Consider the following 26957-nt stretch of genomic DNA (forward strand, 5'->3'; position numbering starts at 1 on the left):
CCTTCCTTCCTCTTTCTTTTTTTCTTTCTTTCTTTCTTTCTTTCTTTTTCGTTCTTTCTTTCTTTCTTTCTTTCTTTCTTTCTTTCTTTCTTTCTTTCTTTCTTTCTTTCTTTCTTTCTTTCTTTCTTTCTTTCTTCCTTCCTTCCTTCCTTCCTTCCTCTTTCTTTCTTTCTTCCTTCCTCTTTCTTTCTTTCTTTCTTTCTTTCTTTCTTTCTTTCTTCCTTCCTTCCTTCCTTCCTTCCTTCCTTCCTTCCTTCCTTCCTTCCTTTCTTTCTTTCTTCTTTCTTTCTTTCTTTCTTTCTTTCTTTCTTTCTTTCTTCCTTCCTTCCTTCCTTCCTTCCTTCCTTCCTTCCTTCTTTCCTTCCTTCCTCTTTCTTTTTTTCTTTCTTTCTTTCTTTCTTTCTTTTTCGTTCTTTCTTTCTTTCTTTCTTTCTTTCTTTCTTTCTTTCTTTCTTTCTTTCTTTCCTTTCTCCTTTCTTCTTTCTTTCTAGATCTATTCAGATTTCTAAGTCCTTGTGTGTCTGAGTTCTACTCTTGTGAGGGAGAAAACTGACCTTTCCCTTGGGCCCTTCCAACTGGAGGAGAAGGCCTAAGCTTTAATGCTTAGTTGACAGGGTCTTGGATCACTAGCTCAGCCTCTTCTCTCATTAAGTCCCTCTTCTTTGCACTGATTTTCCGTGCCTTGTACAATGCCACATGCAGAGAAAGTACTTAATACATTCTTTTTGACTGAAAGAACTGCCCAGACCTGGACGCTCCACCTCCATCTGTATTATATAAAAACCCTTCCCGCAGGGACCGTTTCTCACGTGTTCTGAGATTTGGCTTTGTCATCTCAAGCAACAGAGAAGTCTCAGAATTTTTATGTTGTACCTCCCAGGAGTGGTGACGAGGGGGAGTAGTCTTAAGTGATTTTGTGGTGTTAGGAGTATGCTTGAACAACTTTCTGAGTTAAATTGGGAGAGAAAATCTCCAAAAGAAAGGAAGGCTTATATTTCACCTAGACCCCCGCAGGTGGCCAGGCCAGCCTAGGAAGGAGAAGCAGCAGGTGAAGGAATAAAGGAGAAACTGCTGAGGTGGTGGGGTCATGGAAATCTGCCGCTGCTTGAACCTACATCCTGAGATTCTCAGAGAATCCTCCCGCTGCTGTCCAAGCTCAGACAACTCTGCCCAGGCAAGTAGTTCAAAGAGATCTCTGCCCCACACCCTTAACCAAATAAAAAAACCTCCTGGTGGTCCCAGAGCAGGCTCCCTGTCACTGGCTGGGAGATCCTATAAGACCACAAATGTTTAGCATGTTAAGGTGGAGAAGTAAAATGACAGGCTTGTGGCTTTTCCCACTAACTCTTCAGCTGCCACCACCTGAGGACTTGGTGGGGTGGGGTGGGCAGATTTCTTCCTGTGCACAAGCTCAGGTCTAGTTGCACGAGTCTCCTCCCTGGTGACAAAGCAACACCATCAAAAATAAATGTCTTTTAGAGCTCCAAGCTCTAGCAGTGTCCCATTATATACAGATTGCAAGTCTGAGGTACACAGTATCACTACAGAGTCCACACTTAGCCAGTGAATTTTATTAAGATCTCTTCAAGCAGCCCCCAACATTCTCTGGCTCACATTTGTGGAGAAGGCTACAAGGCCTAGTGTCCTTCTTCTTAAAATGGAGGCTGACATTGCCAGTTGCTTGTCCGGTAACATCTCCTCTTCTTCCTCGGTAAAGAACCCTCGTTTTGCTCAGGGTGATGATGGCACCCCGTTAAATATACCCACCCTCCCAGATTCTTTTGCACACAGGAGTTTAGGGGGGATGCAACTCAGCCCATGGAAGTCACTGAGCAGGATTTCGAGGAGAGGTTTTAGATTTTATTTATTTATTTGAGAGAGAGCGCGCGCGCACGTGCAAAAGAGCACCAACAGGGAGCAGGGGGAGGGGCAGAGGGAGAAGCCGACTCCCGGCTGAGCAGGGAGCCCCATGCAGGCCTGGATCCTGGGACTCTGGGATCGTGACCTCAGCCGAAGGCGGACGGTTAACGGACTGAGCCACCCAAGCGCCCCTTCTAGGAGAGGTTTTAAAAGGGGGTCTTCTCTTTATTCTTTGTCCCCTCCTTTCATCCCTGGAGAGGCAGTATCCCGTGTGTCTTACGCCTCTAAGATGGTGTGAGTGAAGACTTCTCTCCCCTCCCTACGCACTTCTCTTTTACGGGTCGGCTCTCTCCTTTTCTCTCCAGCACAATGGCTTGTTTCCAGTGTGCATTTTCCGCCCGGGAAATAGCTGCCGATGCTCCGATGAAGCTCTGGGTTAGATTCACCCTCCCGTTCCGCCTTCCAGAGGAACAGGTGTGGCTGCTGCAAACCGACTGCACTGATGGCACGTGACCAGAGAGGGCGCTCCCTAGCCCCCAGGCCACGGACGTGTTTCAGACCATGGACTAGGACGTGACCTGCGTGCGACGCCAGCTCAAATCAAACTTACATCAATTTATAGAAAATAAGAGGGGCGATATATTTCACATTCCGGAGTTTTTAAACTTCGTACATTTGTATTGATAATTTTGAGTGACTAAGCATGCTTAAATCAATGCAGTACTTATTAGAGAAAAAAAATCATCAAACAATCTCATAGGATCTACAAACTAATAGAGTTCAGCCGTGTTGCTGGGTACAAGATAAATATAAAAAATCATTTGGGTTCTAGAAACTTAGGACAAAAAATTAGACTACATAAATTTTGAAAAGAAACTTATTCACAATAGGAACAAAGCCTCTAAGTTATCCAGGAATAAATAGTAGGTGGGTGAGGCTTTTATGGAGAAAGTTATTAAAAAAAAATGGTGAAACATACTATGTCCTTGGATGAGAAGACTCAATATTCCTAAAGGTGTCACTTCTCCCAAAATTAACTCTCAGATGCAATATTGTTCTCATCAAAAGCTCAATAGAGTTTTTCAAGTAACATAAGTTGTCTTTAAAATTTAAATATAAAATTAAAAAGCTTCAAATAACCACACAAAAAAATTGGAGAAGAATGAGATGGGGGCTTACCGAAGCAAATATTAATATACTTGTTACAAGGCTATAGTTATTAATACAATGCAGTATTTAAACAGAGATTAAAAGAAGAGAAGATCAATGGAAGAGAGTAGAAAGTTCAGAAAGAGACATCCTCACATTTAGACTCAACAGATGACAGAGGCATGAAAAATTAACAGAGAAAAGATGGACTCTCATCAATGGTGCTGGACAATTGGTTATTTATGTGGGGAAAAATTAAATTACATCACTAATTCATACCATCATCAAATTAAAGAAAATTAGAAAAAATTAAAATTAAAGTAGAAATTAAAGATAATTAGAGATCTGAATTTAAGAAATAGATTTTTGTAAGTCTAGAAGAAAACACAGAATGCATTTATAACCTTAGGGTAGACAAATTTCCTTAACAAGACACAGAAAGCGAAGACCATAAGAATATATTTGCTGGGGCACCTGGGTGGCTCAGTTGGTTAAGCGACTGCCTTCTGCTCGGGTCATGATCCCGGAGTCCTGGGATCGAGTCCCATATTGGGCTCCCAGCTCAGCAGGGAGCCTGCTTCTCCCTCTGACCCTCTCCCCTCTCATGCTGTTTCTCTCTCTCTCTCTCAAATAAATAAATAAATAAAATCTTTAAAAAAAACAAAAAACAAATATATTTGCTTAAGTGAAAAAAAAATCTGTACAGCAAAAGAAACCATAAACAAAGTTAAAAAGACATGAATTCCTGAATTCCATAGCAATCTATCCCCTGAAACAAGTTGTTTGGACAAGAGATACGTTTTGGTGTTAGATTGACCCAAGTTTGATTACTGGTTTGCCCATTTACTAACTTTGTGACTTAAGTCAAGTTATTTAAGCTCTTTGAACTGTTTCTGTATATGTTAAAAATGTCAGCACACAGGACTGCTAAAATGATTAAATGAGATAAGGTATGTAAAACACCATGCCCAGAGCTTGACACATGGTAGGTACTTTTCCCAGACAATTTTATAGTACCAGCCAAAGAACAATTTAGTGATGGAGTCCTACGTGGGAAGATGCTGGTGACCTTCATAACTTAATTGTGAGTCAAAAACTGGAGTTGAGCTATTTTACAGATACCAATCCTATAATGACCCCATCCGTATGGCAGCCCTTCAGAAATGTTTGGATAACTCTTATTTCCCTCTTAATCCTTTTTTTTGGAGGGGCAGCTATTTATCTTCAATGAAAAGGTGCTTAACATCACTAGTCACCAGGGAAAGGCCAATCAAAACCACAGTGAGATATCACCTCACACCTGTTAGAATAGCCATTGTTAGAGACAAGAAATAACAAGTGTTGGCAAGAATATGGAGAAAAGGAACTCTGGCGCCTTGTAGGTAGGAGTGTAAATTGGTGCAGCCACTTTGGAAAACAATATGGAGGTTTCTCAAAAAAATTAAAAATAGAACTACCATATGACCCAGCAATTCTACTTCTGGGTATTTATCTGAAGGAAATGAAAACACTAACTTGAAAAGATATATGTACACACATGTTAACTGTTGCATTATCTACAGTAGCCAAGACATGGAAGCAACTTAAGAGTCCACTGATGGATTAATGGATAAAGAAAATGTGGTATATATATGTGTGTGTGTATATATATATATATGTATATATATATATAATGGATTGTTATTCAGACATTAAAAAAGAAGGAAATCTTGCAACTTGTGACAACATTGATGGACTTTGAGATCATTATTCTAAATGAAATAAGTCAGAGAAAGACAAATACCATATGATCTCACTTATAAGGGGAATTCCCCCCCAACCCCCAACACCAAACCCCACCAAAACCCTGAACTCATAGATATTGAGAACAGATTGGTGTTTGCCAGAGGCAGGGTTGGGGGTGGGAAGTGAGATGGGTAAATGTGGTAAAAAAATGCAAACCTCTAGTTTTAAGTAGGTCCTGGGGATATAATATGTAGTATGGTGGCTGTAGTTAATAGTACTGTATTATGTATTTGAAAGATGCTAGAAGAGTAGATCTTACAAGTTTTCATCACAAGGAGAAAATTTGTAACTACGTGAGGTGATGGGTGTTGACTAGACTTATCGTGGTGATCATTTCATAGTATATACATATAGTGAATAATTATGTTATACAAATGAAACTAATATATGTCGCTTACATTTCAATAAAAGAGAAACTCATTAAAGTTTTCCTTCCGTAACACTAAGATTGAAATAAAAATAAAATCAAAATTGAAATTCTAAGCAGAAATTAGAGTTGGAGGCTTAATATGACATAACATCAAATCTTGACATTTAGCTTTTCTTGGCCTCATGTTTCTTATAGGGGACACAGGAGTGACACTGATACCCCATGATGATATGGTATCAGAGCTTTGACCCAACAGAGGATTTTCAGAATAATGACTTCGTTATCTGTGTCCAAGAGGTATGTTCTTCCATCTAAGACTAGACAGGGGAAAACTGTGAGCCTTCTCTCTCCCTTCTTGGATTTTCTTCTCAGTCTAGAGCTTGTGCCTGGCTTGAGGAGGACTGGTGTGCTCAGGCCTGTGGCTACCACAGACCACAGTTAAGTGGCTTTCTCACACCACTTCAGAGGCAACATGAGGAAGTCCATGTGCATCGTGCTGTCAGCAGGACCTGCCTCAGAACCAGCATCCAACAGATGAGGCTACCGTGGGAACACACAGTAGAGAATAGACCAGCAGAACAGCCAGCTCTAGGAAGTTCTACCTCTGGGGGTTGGGGGGGGGGAATCAACTCCTCTCTGAGAAAATGAAGCTATGTGATTGAATCTCCCAAAACGTTATTCTGGGAGATACAGAGAAGTTAGGTTTATCAGGTAGGGAATGTGTTCAAATTTCAAATCTTCTTATCCAAGTCAAATTGCATCTTCACCTCTTATTGACCCAAGGGATCATTGTTAATCACCTTCCTTCTCCATAACATTATTTATTGTAACCTAAGGCTGAGGGCATTCATTTGGAATAGGAGATGTCACCAAAGTAGTCCATCATGTGGGCTCTAGTCTTGTGTGAAATTTCCTAGCTTGGTGCCTGGAACAAATCTTAGGCTTAATAAACTGTGTGAAATCTAAATCACTGTAATGGTAAATATTCTGTTTGAAATTGTTATGTTTTCAAGATATAATCGTGGAGAAAATGGTACAATAAATTTCCATATACCCTTTATCTAGATTAAACAGTTATCAAGTTCATCATATTTTCTTTTTCTTTTTGTGTGCTTTTGCATTTTTTATTGGTTCTTTTTAAAATTTATTTAAGTTTTTATTTTGATTCCAATTAGTTAAGATACAGTGTTATATTAGTTTCAGGTGTAGTGATTCAACAGTGCCATGTGTTACCCTGTGCTCATCACAAGTGCACTCCTTTTTTTTTTTTTTAAGATTTTATTTATTTGAGATAGAGAGAGCACATGAGCGGGGGTTGCGGGGGAGAAAGGCAGAGGGAGAGGGAGAAGCAGGCTCTCTGCTAAGCAGGGAGCCTGACCTGGGCTGATCATAGGACCCTGGGATCATGAGCTGAGCCGAAGGCAGACGCTTAATTGACTAAACAACCCAGGCGCCCCAACAAGTGCACTCCTTAATCCCATCGCCTATTTCACCCATCCCCCACCCACCCACCATATTTTCTTTTTTAAATGCCTCTTAAAATTTATTTGTGCTCTGAAATTTGTTCCAATTCAAACACGAGAAAAGATCTGGAAAAAAGTATGACCTTGCTTTGGCAGTCACAGTAACACGTCTCTTCTTGCGACCCATCAGTGGGTTCTCCATAAGCCCACCACAAAGGAAGCTGAGAAGGAGGGGCCTGTGGTCGCTTGTTCTGGTAATGTGTTAAACAGACGTCACATTTTAAGAATTATTTTGGCATGTCAGAGAAATCCACCCCCATCAGAGCCACGGCTTTTCTGCATGGTGAAACTTTACATATGACCCTCCACCTTCATTAAAAGCAATGAATGAATACAAAGCCCACACTGAGGAGGAGACATTTCAAAGAAGAATCATCCAGGGGTAATGATGGAATTTCTTCATGGGGGCCTATATTCCACACCATTCATTCAAGGGGCCCCAAGGAGAACCCACGTGTATAGATTCAACTTCTACCTCCAGCCTGATGACCCTTAAATCTAGAGCTCCTGCCCAGACTTCTCTCCCCAGCTTGAGACTGGTAATCCTAACTGATTTCTAGAACCTTCCCCTGGATGCCCTGTGGGCACATCAAACTCAGGGGTCCAAAACTGGACTAATTATTTCTACTTCCTCTCCAGAATCTTTTTGAAAACCCCAGTATTCTCAGATTTAACTTTCACAAACTACTCCAAAATGACCCTGAAATGCCTTGTTTTTTTTTTTTTTTTTTTTAATTGGGGCAAAATTCACTTAACAGTAACCATGAACTATTTTAAAGTATACTATTTAATGGCACTTAGTACATTCACAGTGTTGCGTCACCATCACTTCTACCTAGTTCCAAGACATTTCCATCACCCCCAAAACGAGATACACACATTAAGCAGTCACTCTCCATCTCCCCTTTCCCCAGGCCCTGGAAAACACTAGTCTCTGTTTCATCTCTATTCCGTATGTTGAACGTAAATGGAATCCCGCAATCTGTGTCAGCAGAACGTTTTCAGGGTTTACCCATGTTGTAGCATCAGTGTCTTTTTGTGGCTGAATAATGTTCCGCTATATGGATCGGCCACATTTTGTTTGTCCATTCATTAGTTGACGGACATTTGGGTTGTTTCCACTTTTTGGCTATTGTGTGTAGTGCTGCCATGAATATTCATGTACCAGTATTTGTTTGAATTCTTGTTTTCTATTTCCTGACATATACCTAGCACCAGGATTGCTGGGTCAGAGGGTAGTTCTATATGACTTGTTGAGCAACCGCAAAACGGTTTCCTGCAGGGGACCATGCCATTTGACATTTACACTTTATCCTTTGCATTCCTATAGCAACGTACAGAGTTCTGATCTCTCTATATCCTTGCCAACACTTCCGCCACCACCTTTTAAAAAATGGTAGCCATCCTAGTGGGTGTGAAGTAGTATTTCATTGTGGTTTTGATTTGAGTTTCCCTCATGACTAAGGATGCAGAACGTCTTTTCAGGTGCTTGTTTGCCGTTTGTATATCCTTTCTGGAGACATGTTTATTCCCCTCCTCTGTTCACTTTTTATAATGTCCCTGACTTTTTATTGAAACTGGGGTTTGAATCTCAGGCTGAGAGCTTGGTGTGTGGGGCAGTCAATGCACTGGGTGCCCGGCAACTGTAGCAGGGGGAGCTGTCTCTTCAGGACTTGTTTCCTTATACTTTTTTCCAGTGGGGAGATATACAGAAAACTGATCAGGGCTCTCGTGAATCTTTTGTCTTGGTCAAGGGCACTATAATCCACACAGTCATCCAAGTTAAGACTTTGCTGTGATCCTCCCCTCCTCCCCCTCCTTGGCTGCCCTTGATGCTCAGTTACCATGGCTCTTCTGTTATCAGCAAGAGCCAAACGCGGAGCTCAACTTTAGAAACAATACTGAAGTTTATGGCGATGTAGTCTTGGAAACTGACCTTAATTATGGCTTCATTTTACATTAATACTCGTATTTCCCCTTTATTTCTAATTCTTCATTTAAAAATTTTGTCACGTGGCACAAAATTTTGTGAGCTGCCTCAAACTGGCTCTCTTAAATCCAAGGTGAAAGTAAAAGTTAAAAAAAGTCTTACACCATCTAACTCCTATATTATTCTGTAAAAACAAAGCGACTTTTATCATTTGCTAAATACTCATGAAAAAGGTGCTTATTTTAGTAATGTAGAAATTGCTCACAACAAGCAAACACGTAAAAAGAGTAAAATAAAAATCGTATATAAACTTACCACTCAGTCCTGTTAATATTTCGTCAAGTATCTTTGCAGTTTTATCTATCTATCTGTCTACACTATTTGTTTTTAAAAAAATGGGGCTATATTGTAAATCTTTTCTATAACCTATAATTTTCATCTAACAATGTATCATGACCATTTTCTTTCATGGTTCACTAGACTTCCATGGATGTAAGTTTTTAAATATTACATGCATTAAGTATCACTGGAATAGCCTGTTAAAATAAAGATTCCAAGTCCTATTCCCGGAGATTCTGATTCCATAATCTAGACCTGTGCCCAGAAATCTGTATTTTTAACAAGCCCCTGGCTAATCCTGATGTGGGCTCCTCTTTGACAGTTTGAGAATCACCTTTCTACACCAATAATTGTAACTCTTGCCCAATTTTCCATTGTGGGGATACACCATTATTTATTCAACCAATTATTTATTTCGGAACAGTTAAATTATTTGCATTTTCCCCACTGTTTTATTAACATACCTGCTATAAATATCCGTATCCCTACAATTTTGCCCTCATGCATGACTGAATGTTTCTTGATTATACTCAAACTGGGGGGTTTGTAAAAGTGATGGTGCTTGATGAATGCTCCTTTAATTGCTGAATGGAAGACTGGAAGCATCGAGGCTAGAGAGAGCCTCTCAAGATGCCATATTGGGATGAGGGACAGTTGAGAGGAGGGAGGCTCTCCTACTCAGGCAGCTGAGTGTGTGAGGGAGTGAGATTCGACTTCCATCCACTGGAGGCTAGAAGCCAAACAGGGTCATACACCTGGGCCCGGCCAACAAGGTGTTCGACTTCTCCAGAAACCAGAAGAGGGACGAAAGCCATCCTTTTTATCGAGTGCTTCAGGTGACCCATCAGTCTCGGATCAAAGGAGAAGGGGTAATGCAGGGAGACGGAGGACAGGGAGACAGCACAGGGTGCCCGCCCCAGCTCGGCCTGTGGAAGAGAGGGCTCCAGAGCGCCAAGTGAAAGCATTCTTTTCCCTAAAAGACAACCCCAGGAAAGAGGACGGTCGGAGCTCTGTGGATTAGCAAAGGACTTGTTTGTGAGCATTTGTGACGCACGTCCTTTTAGGGGCTTCCAGGAAACTATGGGGCAGGAGGGGAAGGGTGAGGACATGAGCCAGGTACTCGGAACCTGAAAGTTCTATGTCAGAAACTGGCAAAATACAGGTAACTCATGGGCCAGAGCTACACAGGCAGGGCCCAGGTACGAGGCCAGGGAGTGGAGGCCGTGCTTGGAAAGGATTGCTCATCTCTGTGTGGTGTGTGTGACCACAGAAGTGGGCGGCGGAGAGAGCACCTACTGAATCACTTATCAGAAGCCCCCATAAGGTGACCAGAATACGGAGGGTATTTCTAAGAAAACGCAGCCTCTTATCTCATTTTGAGGTGAGGGCAGCTAATTTTCCCCTCCACCCCCATTCCCACTGCTCCCCACACTGGGCACACTGAGGGTGGATTCTTACCCCTGCTGTTGAATCAGTTCTAGTGTAGTCCACTCCCTAGAGCTTCTGCTTCAGGTCAGAGTGTGAATGTGGGTGAGGGGAGGGGAATCTGGGGCTGAGGGCACTGCCGAGGGGGTTGGGTGTCCCTGTAACATAAAGAGATGTAAAGGGAGCTTATGAGCATATGGAGTAACTTGGGGTGGAAGGAGGGGGACAGGTGCAGTGAGGAAAGCAAACAGCCTCTAAGCATCTGGGTTGGTCCCAAACAAAGCTCGAGAGAGTCCAGAACTGGATGTGGTGGCTTCCTGTTTGACATCTCACACAGCCCTGCAAAGAGCAGCTGTGTTTGCCAGGCAGGTTAAGATTGCCACAAGTGTCTGCCGTTAATTAATTTATAAATTAATTGGGGGGAGAACCGCCATCTTTAAAACCCTGCAACATTGAGCAATGTTTTTGTATTCAAGGAAGAGAAACCTGACTTAGAGCAATGCAGACAGTGAAGGCTTATGTCTCCCTATGCAGAACGGTCTGGAGCTGCCGAACGGTGCAGGGCTGTGGCAGTGACTGCCCAGTGCTTCTTGTTAAGTGTCTTTGACTTCTATCTGTACATGTTGAGCTTATGCTCAACCTTATGCTTATTGCTTCCTTGTTACAAAACAGCTGTAGCTACTCCGGGCATCACATCTGTTTTCCTTCAGGAAAAAGGAAAATGAAGAGGAGAAAGCCAAACAAATGAACAAACAAACAAAAACTATCCCAGACATTCGTTTACCTCTTGTTGGACAGAACTTCCTCAAAATTTATGCCTTTCTGGGACGCCTGGGTGGCTCAGTCAGTTAAGCGTCTGCCTTTGGCTCAGGTCGTGATCCCAGGGTCCTGGGATCGAGCCCCACATCGGGCTCCCTGCTCCGAGGAAAGCCTGCTTCTCCCTCTGCCTCCCACTCCCCCCTGCTTGTGTTCTCTCTCTCTGTCAAATAAATAAATAAAATATTAAAAGAAAAAAAATGTTGCCTTTCTGCAAGAAAACTTAGCAAAACACATTTCCATCCTCTCCCCAAATTTTGGGTTTTGTTAGCAAAACAAGAAGGTGGAGAATAGATTTCATAAAGGTAACTTATGATCTTTCATAAAGATCATAAGATCCGCTACACCATCCATCAATGTTGTGTATTTCTTGAATTTATTCAGTCTTCCTTTATGTTCCTCATAAACTTTTTATTATGTTCATGTGAACATGTTTAACATGTTAGATTTACTCCTAGGAACCCTATACTTGTATTGCTGTTATCACTTAAAAAATACATATTCTGATTGGTTGTATAGGAATTGATTTTTTGTGTATTGATCTTATTGAGTCTAATTAGTTATAATACTTTTTTTTAAAGATTTTATTTATTTATTTGAGAGAGAGAGAATGAGAGAGGGAGAGGGAGAATGTGAGAGGGGGGAGGGTCAGAGGGAGAAGCAGACTCCCCGCTGAGCTGGGAGCCCGATGTGGTACTCGATCCTGGGACTCCAGGATCATGACCTGAGCCAAAGGCAGTCGCCCAACCAACTGAGCCACCCAGGTGCCCAGTTATAATACTTTGTAGATTCTCTTGGGTTGTCTGTATTGACAGAGACAGTCACATCATCTGTGAAAATCGACTATTTCATCTCCTTTTCCAATCCTTATAACATTTACTCCCTTTTGTTAACTTATTGCTAGGTTAGGACTGGTAACATAAATACAATGTTGATTTAAAGGGATGCTGGAAAGGTAAGAGTACAGCATTAAGATATTTGCTGTTTTTTGTTAGTTGTTAGTGCCTGCAGGAGGGGTGGTTTATTTTAGGATAGTGGCAGTGGAGAGGAACACAAGTGACTAGATTATGTTTAGGAAATAGCGTCAAAAGCACCTGGTGATTGACTGCACTTGTAGGCTGAGGCAGGGGAAGGAGCCAATTTCAAAAAGAAATACTTTATTTTGACATCATTTCAAGATTTCAGAAAAGCTGCAAGAATGATACAAAGAATTACTAAATAGCCTTCGCCAAGGTTCTACATGTCAACATGTTACTACATTTGCTTTTCTCTGCCTCTCTCATTGAAGTGAAACTTGCAGATATATTGTCTTTTTACACTGAAATACTTTGGTGTGTTTTCCCAAAGGAAGAAATTCTCTTTTAAGGACACGGTATCATTATTAAAATCAGAAGTTAATATGGCTATGATGCTGTTACATAATCTACAGAACTTATTTATATTTCTCCAGTTGTTCTAATACTGTTCTTTCTAACAAACCAAGATCATATGTAACATTTTCTCCTGTCACTCTTTAATCTCTTTTACTTATTTATTTAAGTAGGCTCCACACCCAACATGGAGCCCAATGCAGGGCTTGAACTCATGATCGCAAGATCAAGACCTGAGCTGAGACCAAGAGTCAGATGCTTAACCAACCGAACCACCCAGGTGCCCCTAGTTTCCTTTAATTCAGAACAACTTCTGAGTCTTTATATTTCATAACCTTGACATTTTTAAGAGTACAGGCCAGTTATTTTGTAAAATGGCCCCCAATTTGGGTTTGATGATTTCTCACGATTGGATCCATGTGATGGACTTTGGGCAGGGAGATCATAGAAGTGATGTTGAGCTGTATTCCTGTGTCACATCAGGAGGCACTTGTTGTCAATCAGTCCCATTACTGGTAATGTCACATTTGATCTTTAGGTTAAAGTCATACCTGCCAAAGTAAAATAGTAAGTTTTCTATTTTAATTAATAAGTAATACTACTGTAATTAATAAGTATCTCTGGGGAGACCCTTTGAAAGTGCATAATATTCTGTTCCTCCTCAAATGTTCACCTACTAGTAGTGACAGTTCTTGCCTACAAGCATTATTGTGAGGATGGACCTAACAGGAATTGCCAGTGAATTGGAAGTACAACGTGGGGGAAGATCACGTGGGGAAGAATCACTCAAGAGTGATTCTCTAGGGTTTGGATCTGAGTAACTAAGAGATGGTGGTGCCAAAGGGGGAGAGTGGAGGGAGGAACAGGTAAGGGAGGGAGAAGATGAGTCAAAAGTTCTGTTTTGCACAGTTGCATGTGTTATGTCTTTTGGACATATACGGAGAGTTTGGGCGGGCCAGTTGGAGCATTGAGGAAAGGTCATCCTTGGTCGAGATGGCCATCTCCAGCTATTTGGGGCTGAAATGAGATAAGACACATGGACACACCTGGGGCTTTCTAAAGGGCTGTGTGTGCACAAGGGGTAAATGACTAGATGCTTCCCCTTGGTTGCTGTATCAAATATGCTTGTTACGATTTTAGTAACTAAAACTCTCTTCTCATATTCTAATTGATCTTCTATTCAATAAATTGCATAATCCAAGTTTTAAGAATGTACATTTCTCTTGAAACTCACTATTATTTTTAAAATAAAATTATGTCTTCTACTAATCATTTTATTTTCCCTGTATTGCTCCCTCCTGTGGGAGAAAAAAAAATTGCTCTGGACAGCCTTGCTGGGACAGTAAGTGAATCCAGTCTGGACACCAGAGGGCGCCATGCAGACCGTCAGTGCCCGCAGGAAACCAAAAAAGTAGCAATTGAGAGTTGCCAGATTCCTTGCCTTTTCTCTACCCCTTAATTCCTAAATCAGGGATTCTGGGATCTGATCCCCACAGTACTTCTATTCTCAATAAACTGTACATGAACTGGAAGGGCATTTGGTTGTGGGGAAGGGGGCAGGCTGCCCTGCCTCTTGACAAAAAAGATGATTGCCGCGAGGGGTCCCGCTCAGAGCTGATGAAATGTGTATGAAATTTTCCTCCCCCAGACTGCTAGCCCTCTGAGTCACCGAGTCACTGGGAGAGTGTTCTATAGAAGGGGAGAGGGAGATGAAAAAGCCACATCATCACCTCTTCCCTGTAGTGCTTTCCCAAGCTCTTTTAAAATTTTCAGCTTCTCTCCTTAGTCATTTTTCCTCTCTAATGTTTTGTTTCAGAATTAGCTTGAAGACTTCTGTTTTTTTTTTTCTCTTTAACTAGCATTTTGCTTATCCTATAATTTATTGCGCTCTGGAGGATTTATGCCCTATAAGTAAATAAAGGTATTATTTTTATGTAGCTCTATTCAGAGCGTTAGTTGAAGGAGAAGTGACATTTTTCTTTATTTGCTTAGAAATGTATTGCAGAAAAAAAAAAAAAAAGAAATGTATTGCAGTCACCATAGCTTTCCTCCAGCCTTGGATTAATGGCATAATTAATTCACACTGGGCAACTGAGATGGAATGAGTTTGAACTTGGCATGAATTAATATACTAAAATATGCCTCCTGTTCTCTCTCATTGCCTAATTAATTCTGAATTATGAAATTCCCTTTGAGCTTCCCAAAAAGCATGGTCACTGGATTTTGGTGCAATTATTCTTCCTTGCAATAAAAAAATCAAACGATTTGATAATTATGGGCTGTTTGAAAAGAGAATGTTCATTTGAACATCTTGGGAGGGAGAGCGCCAACATAACAGAGCTTTCTAGAGGTTTTATAATGAAGAACCTGCACATGATGCATGTATGAGTCCCAAAGGAGACTGAACTTGGCGCGAACCAGCTTTACCATGAGGGAAGATAGAAGGCTTAGGAGCATTACCCCAGGTCTTTCTGCCCATCTTGTACTTCAGTGTCTGAAATTTCCACTCTGAAGGCCATGCCTTTTGATTAGGACACCATCTTCAGAGGTTCCCAGTTAAATAAGAATGCGTTGCCCCTGGAGAAAACATGATCATCCATCTGTGCAGTGGGAAAGAACTTGCCATTCTATGACCAACCTGCCCAAACCCTTGCTAGCTGCCCCTTTAAGGGAGGTAGAGTCACTACTGTGAATTATTGGAATTCAAGACATTAACTGGAACTTAGTAGGTAATGGATGGAATGTTGTGACATAAAAGACGCAAACAGAGTCCCTTCAACCCTTGCTCTCTCTTCCATTCTATGGGGATGTGTAAGTGGATTCAAGACCACTCTCTTCAGTTGACTTTCTTCCTAAAGTTTTCTAGAGAGGTTAAGATTCTAAGAACTGGATCCAAGACTTGAAGGAGAAGCCTGAGCTGTAGAGTCTTAGTCAACCATTATTAGGACTTTGAACTGGAGCATTAAGCACTCAAACAACCATTCACAGCATTTAATTATTTGTTATTCCTTGTCTGTGGCTCCCTTAGGATCCTCAGAGAATTGGGGGGAAGAGAACAATTGGCATTGTAGGATTTTAATATTTTTTTTTGGATTCCTGGTGATGGTACAATTAAACAATATCAATATAAAAACTCCAATAGAAAATCTGGCAATATTCATCACTCATCTGAGCATCAGTTAGTTTATCATATTACCTTGAAATGACCACTGTGTAGTGGGTTTTTCTCATCAACATGTATGCATTCTGTATTATCTCTCATCTGGAAAACAAAACAGAACTTCCTAAACCCCTCAGCTTGCTCCATGCCTCTGTCCCCCTTTATGGAAAATTTATTTAAAAATGTCATTTGTACTTTTTGCCTCCCCATTCTCACCTCAGATTCTCTCCAATTTTTGCCAATTTGTTGCCCAATAATTCATTGAGATCATTTTTGCCAAGGTCATCAATATTTTCTCTCTTGCTAAATTTGATGTCATTTCTGTGTCTTTTTTGTCCCTGTATCCTCAGGTGTATTTGGCATCATGGACTATGTTCTTTTTCATAGAGCACTTAAAAAAAAAACTTGTCTTCTAGGCTAGCTCTCTCCTGATTTTCCTCTGATATCTTTGTCCATGGATTTTTAGTCTGTTTTCCTGAACTCTCCTCTTCCCAGGACTTAGTCTTTTTCTTTATCTATTCTTATTCCCTAAGTGATGTCATTGGGTACTGGGCCTTAAATACACTGCCGATATACTGATGCCCCTTGTACTATCAATTCCTGCTGCAGTAGCAAATTACTCCAATATCCCAATGCCTTGCAATAAACATGTGTTTCTTGTTAATGGTACAGAAATGCTGCAGGTGAGCTATGGCTCTGCCTAACTTGGCGGGACCAGTGTGACTTCTCATTCTAGACTCAGTAGCCCTTTTCTGGACTATGTTGTCCTTATGGTGGAGGGCAGAGCAAGAGGGTGCAATACGAACCATCAAATCACATTTAAACCTTTTGCTCAGCCATGCACTTGCCCTCCCATCTCATTGACCAAATCATATCCTTATGTAAATTTGTGAAGTGGACACATATTTTCCCTCCAAAGGGTGCACAGATGACTCACATGACAGAAAATTAGTGAAATGTCTGGTCAACATTGCCGTAGAGATGTCCAGTAAGCAACTCAGATTTATTACGTCTCAAACAAAACTCCTGAGTCCTTCATCCACCCCAACCTGGTTGTGTTGTCTTCTCAGTAAACACCATCACTGTTCTCCCAGGTGATCAGGTCCTAACCTTCAAGTTTTCTTTGAGTCCTTTTTTCCCCTTTCATAGGCTATGCAAGAGCAGATTCTGCTGGTTCTACCTTCAATATATATCCCAACATGTAACTGCCACCGGCACTATTATCCCAACAGTTTCCCAACTGGTTTCCCTGCTTCTTCTTGCCTCCCTACTATAAATGCCTCACACAGCAGACAGAGGGATCTTTGAAGAATACAAATTATATCTCACTGGTCCTCTACCCCGAGCCCTCCAGGGCCCTAGTTTCTATACAGCCACCAGCTTTCTACATGGCCAAATCAATAGTTGGCTCAGATTGACAGGAAGATCAGTCTCAGATACTCAGACACATGTGTAAATCAAACTACATTTACTTATCTAAAATAATTAGAGGAAGGAAGTCCCTACACTCAGGCCACATGGCAAAGGTATCAGCAATATTTTCCTGGACAGGTGGCAATTGCAAGCTTTTAGACCCCAAAATGCCTCATCAACTGGCCAACATTTGCAGAAAGCAATGTCTGAGTGAATGGTGGTCATATCAGAGCTTTTGGACGCTCCTCACATTCCAGATCTACCCTATGAGGCTGCAAGAGTATCTGCTGGTCTAGACCATGGGAGAGCCCAACCTCATTGGAGCCAGGGACACTCAAAGTCATTTAATATACAAGATCACCACAGAGAGTAGTCAATACCATACATTCAGGCATAAATACAGTGCTCATGTAGAACCACCAACCTTCGCCCCACTAACACAGCTGATCCAAGTGACTCCTGGACTTGACGGTGTGTAACTAGGGTCTGTTACCCGGGAGTCCCTGGGAGTTATGCTAATTGGCCTTCAATGTGGCTCTAAGTCCTCTCCTGAAGCCCCCCGTCATCCTCCAAATAAAACTCCAAGTCCTGAAAGTGGCCTCAAGACGCGAGGCCACACATTTAAGCCCGGTCGTGTTGCCTCCAATATACTAAAGCAGTGGTTTCTGAAATGGGGGTGTGTGTATCCCAGGGGAAGATGAGATGAAACTCTGGGGTCTGGCAGGAACATTAAAATGCCTATTTCTGCTCTTTTATAAACTTATGTGACTCTAATTTCTGTTTTGTGTAGGTTTTGTAATGTATTCAATTATATAGTGTACCACTGGTTCACACATATTTTATTACTAAATAAATATTCACAGATATGGCATGTGTGCTCCAAAAATGTTTGGAGGCCCCTTAACTAGATTGCTCTCCATTTCTGAGAGGTCCTGAGCAGGATGGGGGTACGGGGTGTCCATGGCGGTGAGGAACACGGAAGGAAGTGGAAGGGTGTTAACTGTTGACACCTGCAGCTGGAGTCTCGGGGTGGGGCTAACATGGAAGGGTCAGTGTTCTCAGCTGTGTGCCCGGCGAGACAGCCCCATTCACCATCCCCACAGCAAATGGCGGACTGAATTCGTTTCTGAACAGCATTGGACACATCACTGATGGAGGCAAAAACCTCTAAGGAAGTGTTTCTCCTCCAAATTCAGGAGAGGGCCAGGCTGGGAACGACTTCCTAGTTCCTCCCGCCTACCCTCGAGCTTTCACTCGTGCTTACACATGCAGAGTACACTCACACGCAGATACACACTGCCACACTTCCAGAATGTGAGAGATTAAAGAAATGATCTAGCCTAGTTCTTTCATTCTGTAGGTTAGAGCTGGGAAGCACAGCTCGTTTGTGGCAGGACCGGGACTAGGTCTTCCTGATCTGACTTCCAGGCCCAGGGCTTCCCAGGCTTCCAGGGAAGCCTCACTTAGGCCCATTTTCTTACAGGGCAGATTTTACCCTGAAGGCTGGTCCCATTCTCACAATACTGGGTCTTCGGAGTATTGGAACCCTGGGGACCCTCAATAAGCAGGGTGCCTGTAGGTGCATTGTCCACTTTCCCTTCATTTCAATATGATGTGATCCTCAAACGTGTGAAATATGTCTCAGAAACGCCAAATGGCTCTGTGGCCTTTACTTCCATACCTTCTCATCAGTTCTCCCCACCCAGCCCTCCAGGCGGCAGCTCCTTGCTGCCTACCAGAGCAGGAGCCCAAGCAAGTACTGGAAGCTTAATTGATCTGGATGTTTGGAATCAAACTTCATTAGCTCAAATTACTTCAGTTTGCCTAATTTGTTTCTCTATGTGAGCTCTGATAAGCTTGGTTTAATATCTTCTAAACTGTGGTGTTTATCATCATCAATGCCTACTCAAATTACTCCTGCAGAGTAATGGACCAGGAGAAAAATGGTTTAAAAGGTGTAGCTATTTTGTATTTTTATACGAGCGCACAGAATGTGGAGTGCTAGTCACTAGATCAGCTCATTTATTTCCGTAGGACAACTCTACTTTTTTAAAAATGGAACTTAGCCAGAAAAATCCCCTCAATTATTAAGATCCAAGCATAACTTGTTTAAGTGTTTTAAGTCCCATAAACTTCAAGATTTTTTTTTCTATTTATAAACAGGGATAAATCCACTGTTTTTTAAAAAATTTTTTATTGTTATGGTAATCACCATATATTACATCATTAGTTTTTGATGTAGTGTTCCATGATTCATTGTTTGTGCATAACACCCAGTGCTCCATGCAGAACGTGCCCTCTTTAATACCCATCACCAGGCTAACCCACCCCCCCACCCCCTCCCCTCTAGAACCCTGTTTGTTTTTCAGAGTCCATCGTCTCTCATGGTTTGTCTCCCCCTCCGACTTACTCCCCTTCATTCTTCCCCTCCTGCTATCTTCTTTTTTTTTTCTTAACATATATTGCATTATTTGTTTCAGAAGTACAGATTTGTGATTCAACAGTCTCGCACAATTCACAGCGCTCACCATAGCACATACCCTCCCCGGTGTCTATCACCCAGCCACCCCATCCCTCCCACCCCCCACCACTCCAGCAACCCTCAGTTTGTTTCCTGAGATTAAGAATTCCTCATATCAGTGAGGTCATATGATACATGTCTTTCTCTGATTGACTTATTTCACTCAGCATAACACCCTCCAGTTCCATCCACGTCGTTGAAAATGGTAAGAGCTCATTCCTTTTGATGGCTGCATAATATTCCATTGTGTATATATACCACATCTTCTTTATCCATTCATCTGTCGATGGGCATCTTGGCTCTTTCCACAGTTTGGCTATTGTGGACATTGCTGCTATAAACATTGGGGTACATGTACCTCTTCGGGTCCCTACATTTGTATCTTTGTGGTAAATACCCAGTAGTGCAATTGCTGGATCGAACGGTAGCTCTAATTTCAACTGTTTGAGGAACCTCCATACTGTTTTCCAGAGGGGTTGCACCAGCTTGCATTCCCACCAACAGTGTAGGAGGGTTCCCCTTTCTCCACATCCCCGCCAACATCTGTCGTTCCCTGACTTGTTAATTTTAGCCATTCTGACGGGTGTGAGGTGGTATCTCATTGAGGTTTTGATTTGGATTTCCCTGATGCCGAGTGATGTTGAGCACTTTTTCATGTGCCTGTTGGCCATTTGGATGTCTTCTTTGGAGAAATGTCTGTTCATGTCTTCTGCCCATTTCTTGATTGGATCATTTATTCTTTGGGTGTTGAGTTTGATAAGTTCTTTATAGATTTTGGATACTAGCCCTTTACCTGATATGTCGTTTGCAAATATTTTCTCCCATTCTGTCGGTTGTCTTTTGGTTTTGTGGACTGTTTCTTTTGCTGTGCAAAAGCTTTTTATCTTGATGAAATCCCAATAGTTCATTTTTGTCCTTGCTTCCCTTGCCTTTGGCGATGTGTCTAGGAAGAAGCTGCTGCGGCTGAGGTCGAAGAGGTTGCTGCCTGTGTTGTCCTTTAGGATTTTGTGGGACTCTTGTCTCACGTTTAGGTCTTTCAACCATTTGGAGTCTATTTTTGTGTGTGGTGTAAGGAAATGGTCCAGTTTCATTCTTCTGCATGTGGCTGTCCAATTTTCCCAACACCATTTGTTGAAGAGACTGTCTTTTTTCCATTGGACATTCTTTCCTGCTTTGTCAAAGATGAGTTGACCATAGAGTTGAGGGTCCATTTGTGGGCTCTCGATTCTGTTCCATTGATCTATGTGTCTGTTTTTGTGCCAGGACCATACTGTCTTGATGATGGCAGCTTTGTAATAGAGCTGGAAGTCCGGAATGGTGATGCCGCCAGCTTTGCTTTTCTTTTTCAATATTCCTCTGGCTGTTCGGGGTCTCTTCTGGTTCCATACAAATTTTAGGATTATTTGTTCCATTTCTTTGAAAAAAGTGGATGGTATTTTGATGGGGATTGCATTGAATGTGTAGATTGCTCTAGGTAGCATTGACATCTTCACAATGTTTGTTCTTCCAATCCATGAGTATGGAACGTTTTTCCATTTCTTTGTGTCTTCTTCAATTTCTTTCATTAGTATTTTATAGTTTTCTGAGTACAGATCTTTTGCCTCTTTGGTTAAATTTATTCCTGGGTATCTTATGGTTTTGGGTGCAATTGTAAATGGGATCGACTCCTTGATTTGTCTCTCTTCTGTCTTGTTGTTGGTGTATAGGAATGCCACTGATTTCTGTGCATTGATTTTATATCCTGCCACTCTACTGAATTCCTGTATGAGTTCTAGCAGTTTTGGGGTGGAGTCTTTTGGGTTTTCCACATACAGTATCATATCATCTGCAAAGAGTGAGAGTTTGACTTCCTCCTTGCCGATTTGGATGCCTTTGATTTCTTTTTGTTGTCTGATTGCTGTGGCTAGGACTTCTAATACTATGTTGAATAGCAGTGGTGATAGTGGACATCCCTGTCGCGTTCCTGACCTTAGGGGGAAAACTCTCAGCTTTTCCCCATTGAGAATGATATTGGCTGTAGGTTTTTCATAGATGGCTTTTATGATATTGAGGTATGTACCCTCTATCCCTATACTCTGAAGAGTTTTGATCAAGAAAGGATGTTGTACTTTGTCAAATGCTTTTTCTGCATCTATTGAGAGGATCATATGATTCTTGTTCTTTCTTTTGTTAATGTGTTGTATCACGTTGATTGATTTGCGGATGTTGAACCAACCTTGCAGCCCAGGGATAAATCCCACTTGATCATGGTGAAAAATCCTTTTAATGTGCTGTTGGATCCTGTTGGCTAGTATTTTGGTGAGAATTTTTGCATCCATGTTCATCAAGGATATTGGTCTGTAATTCTCTTTTTTGATGGGGTCTTTGTCTGGTTTTGGGATCAAGGTAATGCTGGCCTCATAAAATGAGTTTGGAAGTTTCCCTTCCATTTCTATTTTTTGGAACAGTTTCAGGAGAATAGGTATTAATTCTTCTTGAAATGTCTGATAGAATTCCCCCGGGAAGCCGTCTGGCCCTGGGCTTTTGTTTCTTGGGAGATTTTTGATGACTGTTTCAATTTCCTTAGTGGTTATAGGTCTGTTCAGGTTTTCTATTTCTTCCTGGTTCAATTTTGGTAGTTGATACATCTCTAGGAATGCACCCATTTCTTCCAGGTTATCTAATTTGCTGGTATAGAGTTGCTCATAATATGTTCTTATAATTGTTTGTATGTCTTTGGTGTTGGTTGTGATCTCTCCTCTTTCATTCATGATTTTGTTGATTTGGGTCATTTTTCTTTTTGATAAGACGGGCCAGGGATTTATCAATCTTGTTAATTCTTTCAAAGAACCAGCTCCTAGTTTCATTGATCTGTTCTACTGTTCTTTTGGTTTCTATTTCATTGATTTCTGCTCTGATCTTTATTATTTCTCTTCTCCTGCTGGGTTTAGGCTTTATTTGCTGTTCTTTCTCCAGCTCCTTTAGGTGTAGTGTTAGGTTGTGTATTTGAGACCTTTCTTATTTCTTGAGAAAAGCTTGTATTGCTATATACTTTCCTCTCAGGACTGCCTTTTCTGTATCCCAAAGATTTTGAACAGTTGTATTTTCATTTTCATTGGTTTCCATGAATCTTTTTAATTCTTCTTTAATTTCCTGGTTGACCCATTCCTTCTTCAGTAGGATGCTCTTTAGCCTCCATGTATTTGAGTTCTTTCCGACCTTCCTCTTGTGATTGAGTTCTAGTTTCAAAGCACTGTGGTCTGAAAATATGCAGGGAATAATCCCAGTCTTTTGGTACTGGTTGAGACCTGATTTGTGACCTAGGATGTGATCAATTCTGGAGAATGTTCCATGGGCACTAGAGAAGAATGTGTATTCCGTTGCTTTGGGATGGAGTGTTCTGAATATGTCTGTGAAGTCCATTTGGTCCAGTGTTTCATTTAAAGTCTTTATTTCCTTGTTGATCTTTTGCTTAGATGATCTGTCCATTTCAGTCAGGGGGGTGTTAAAGTCCCCCACTATTATTGTATTGTTGTCAATGTGTTTCTTTGCTTTTGTTATTAATTGCCTTATATAATTGGCTGCTCCCATGTTAGGGGCATAGATATTTACAATTGTTAGATCTTCTTGTTGGATAGACCCTTTAAGTAGGATATAGTGACCTTCTTCATCTCTTATTACAGTCTTTGTTTTAAAATCTAATTAGTCTGATATAAGGATTGCCACCCCAGCTTTCTTTTGGTGTCCATTAGCATGGTAAATGGTTTTCCACCCCCTCACTTTCAATCTGGGGGTGTCTTTGGGTCTAAAATGAGTCTCTTGCAGACAGCATATTGATGGGTCTTGTTTTTTAATCCAATCTGATAGCCTGTGTTTTTTGATTGGGGCATTGAGCCTGTTTACATTCAGGGTAACTATTGAAAGATATGAATTTAGTGCCATTGTATTGCCTGTAAGGTGACTGTTACTGTATATTGTCTGTGTTCCTTTCTGATCTATGCTGCTTTTAGGGTCTCTCTTTGCTTAGAGGACTCCTTTCAATATTTCTTGGAGGGCTGGTTTTGTGTTTGCAAATTCCTTTAGTTTTTGTTTGTCCTGGAAGCTTTTTATCTCTCCTTCAATTTTCAGTGGCAACCTAGCTGGATATAGTATTCTTGGCTGCATATTTTTCTCGTTTAGTGCTGCTCTGAAGATATCATGCCAGTCCTTTCTGGCCTGCCAGGTCTCTGTGGATAGGTCTGTTATCAGTCTAATGTTTCTACCATTGTAGGTTACATATCTCTTCTCCTGAGCTGCTTTCAGGATTTTCTCTTTGTCTCTGAGACTCGTAAGTTTTACTATTAGATGTCGGGATGTTGACCTATTTTTATTGATTTTGAGAGGGGTTCTCTGTGCCTCCTGGATTTTGATGCCTGTTTCCTTCCCCACATTAGGGAAGTTCTCTGCTATAATTCGCTCCAATATACCTTCTGCCCCTCTCTCTCTTTCTTCTTCTTCTGGGATCCCAATTATTCTAATGTTGTTTCGTCTTATCATATCACTTATCTCTTGAATTCTGCCCTTGTGATCCTGTAGTTGTTTCTCTCTGTTTCTCAGCCTCTTTATTTTCCATCATTTGGTCTTCTATATCGCTGATTCTCTCTTCTGCCTCATTTATCCTAGCAGTTAGTGCCCCCATTTTTGATTGCACCTCATTAATAGTTTTTTTGATTTCGACTTGGTTAGATTTTAGTTCTTTTATTTCTCCAGAAAGGGTTTCTCTGATAACTTCCACACTTTTTTCAAGCCCAGCTAGTATCTTTAAAGTCATGATTCTGAACTCTAGGTCCGACATTGTACTAATGTCCGTATTGAGTAGGTCCCTGGCAGACGGTACTACCTCTTGTTCTTTTTGCTGAGGTGATTTTTTTCTTCTTGTCATTTTGTCCAGAGGAGAATAGATTAATGAGAGAACAAAATGCTAACAGGTTAACAATGTCCCCAGCAAATATACTGTATACAAATCAGAAAAGACCTGAAACCACGGGAAAAGAAAGAGAAAGAAAGAAAAAAAGAAAGAGAAAAAAAGAAAAAAAAGATAAAAACAAAAAAAAACAGAATATGATCAAATATGATCAGGCTAGTGCATAGATCAGTGCCACACACTAGATTTTGGGCGTATTTTGGTCTGTTAGAAGAATGTGCCTCCTAAAATTTTAAAGGAAGAAAGACTTATATATGTACAAAATAAGGGTTGATACAATGAAGGGATGGAAGATGAGTGTAAAGATGAAAATTATAAAAGATTTTATAAAAGGAATTGATAAGATAAGAAGTTGTTTGAAAAAAGAAAGAAGATTAAAAAAAAAGAAAAGAAAAAAAGGGAGAGAATGTGATCAGGCAGGAGACTAGAACAAAGCCGTACACTAGTGATTTAGGGTATATTTTGATCCATTAGAAGAAACTGTATCTCAAAATTTTAAAGAGAGAACAACTTATATATATATATATATGCCAAAAATAAGGGTAACTACTATGAAGGGATAAAGTATGACTCTAAAAATGAAAAATAAAAAATATTTTTTTTAGGGCGCCTGGGTGGCTCAGTTGGTTAAGCGACTGCCTTCAGCTCAGGTCATGATCCTGGAGTCCCGGGATCGAGTCCCGCATTGGGCTCCCTGCTCAGCAGGGAGTCTGCTTCTCCCTCTTACCCTCTTCCCTTTCATGCTCTCTATCTCTCATTCTCTCTCAAATAAATAAATAAAATCTTAAAAAAAAAAGAAATACTATATTTGGCAACTAGAGTTTGGTCCCTCACTACCAAAAAAAAAATATTTTTTTTAAAAAAGGGATTGATAAGATGTTGGTTGAAAAAGAGAAAAAGAAAAATTCAAAAAAAAACAGCTAAAAAAATATTAACTTTGAAAAACTAATGAATCATGGTAAAAAAGCCATGAATTCTATGTGCAGTATTACCCTAGTGCTGGAGTTCTCCCGTTCTCCTTGATCGGTAAACTTGGTCTTGGCTTGCTGGCTGTTCGTGGTGATCTTCTGGGGGAGGGGCCTGTTGCAGTGGGTCCCAAATGTCTTTGCCGGAGGCGGAATTGCCCCGCCCTTGTCGATCCGGGCTAAGCAAGCTGCTCGGGTTTGCTCTCAGGAGCTTTTGTTCCCTGCAAGCTCTCGGTACAGCTTTGGAGGACCAGGGTGAAAATGGTGGCCTCCCAATCTCCACCCGGAGGAGCTGAGAACTCGGGGCCCCACTCCTCAGTGCACCCCCAGAGAAAAGCTGTCAGTCACTCCCATGGTCCCCAGTCTCCGGCCACACTCCATGCTCACCCGGCCTGTGACCGAGCGTTTTTATCTCTGGCACCCGACCCCATGTGGAGTCTCCAAACCCAGCAGATCCCTGCGGTGCGTTCCCGCGCCGCTCCTCCCGGGGGAGGAAGGGGAGTCTCCCCGGATCTGCCACTTGTTGGGTCCCTGTTGGAGGAGCAGTGGCCTGACTGGGCCGCGGATCACAGTTTATGGCAACCCCGAGCTGAGAGCCTGCGCCTCGCCTCCGTCTCTGCAGCCGGTTTCCCTGCTCTGATACCTGGGAGCTCTGCCGCACTCAGTTACCCCCGGTCTTTCTGTGACCCCGAGGGTCCTGAGACCACACTCTCCCGTGAGGGTTCCACCCTCAGCTTAGCCACTGGAGCGACGTCCCTCAGCGGAGCCGACTTCTAAAAGTTCCGATTTTGTGCTCCGCGGCTCTATCACTTGCCAGAAGCGGCCGGCGGAGGCCCCTCCCCCGCCGTCTATCCTTCTGATTATCGCCTCACCTCGGATTCACTTCTCCACACGTCCTACCTTCCAGTAAGTGGTCGCTTTTCTGTTCAGAGAGTTGTTGCTACTCTCCTCTTTGATCTCCTGTTGAGTTCGTAGGTGTTAAAAATGGTTTGATCCCTATTCAGCTGAATTCCTAAAACCAGACAAAATCCAGGTCTCCTACTCCTCCGCCATCTTGCCAGTTATTCAAATCCACTGTTTTTGTTTTTCTTCCAATCTTTTAGAGGCTTTTGACTAACCTGTGTGTGTTTATGTGTTTGCAAATACACATATTTGCATCTGGGGACAAAATATCCACCTGAAAAGAGGCGTGTCTCCTTAGGAACGGCTATTGATCCATACCCAGTGCCGAGAAACTTTTAGCATTATTGAAAGTCCTGTTGAGTCTCTGGAAGGAACAGATAGTAATGGTTGCTTCCAAGAAAGGGCATTGGGAAGGAGACTTCTTTCTAGAATACCCATTTTTATTTATTTATTTATTTATTTATTTATTTATTTATTTGACAGAGA

General features: G+C 41.5%; 1 long non-coding RNA gene across 2 annotated transcripts in view; it reads left to right on the forward strand.

The window, feature by feature from the left end:
• Positions 1-26957, forward strand: part of LOC141373233 (uncharacterized) — a 121068-nt gene that overhangs the window by 81258 nt on the left and 12853 nt on the right. Inside the window, exons 1-2 of one of the 2 annotated variants that reach the window (XR_012378950.1) lie at positions 1020-1174; positions 5360-5461. This is a non-coding gene — a long non-coding RNA (uncharacterized lncRNA). Of the gene's footprint in view, positions 1-1019; positions 1175-5359; positions 5462-26957 lie in introns of those variants that run through there. The other variant, XR_012378949.1, reaches the window with a different exon arrangement.

Source organism: Callorhinus ursinus, unplaced genomic scaffold (genome assembly GCF_003265705.2).
Source record: "Callorhinus ursinus isolate GAN/ISIS: 27379988/994484 unplaced genomic scaffold, GSC_fseal_2.0 scaffold8, whole genome shotgun sequence".
NCBI lineage: Eukaryota > Metazoa > Chordata > Mammalia > Carnivora > Otariidae > Callorhinus > Callorhinus ursinus.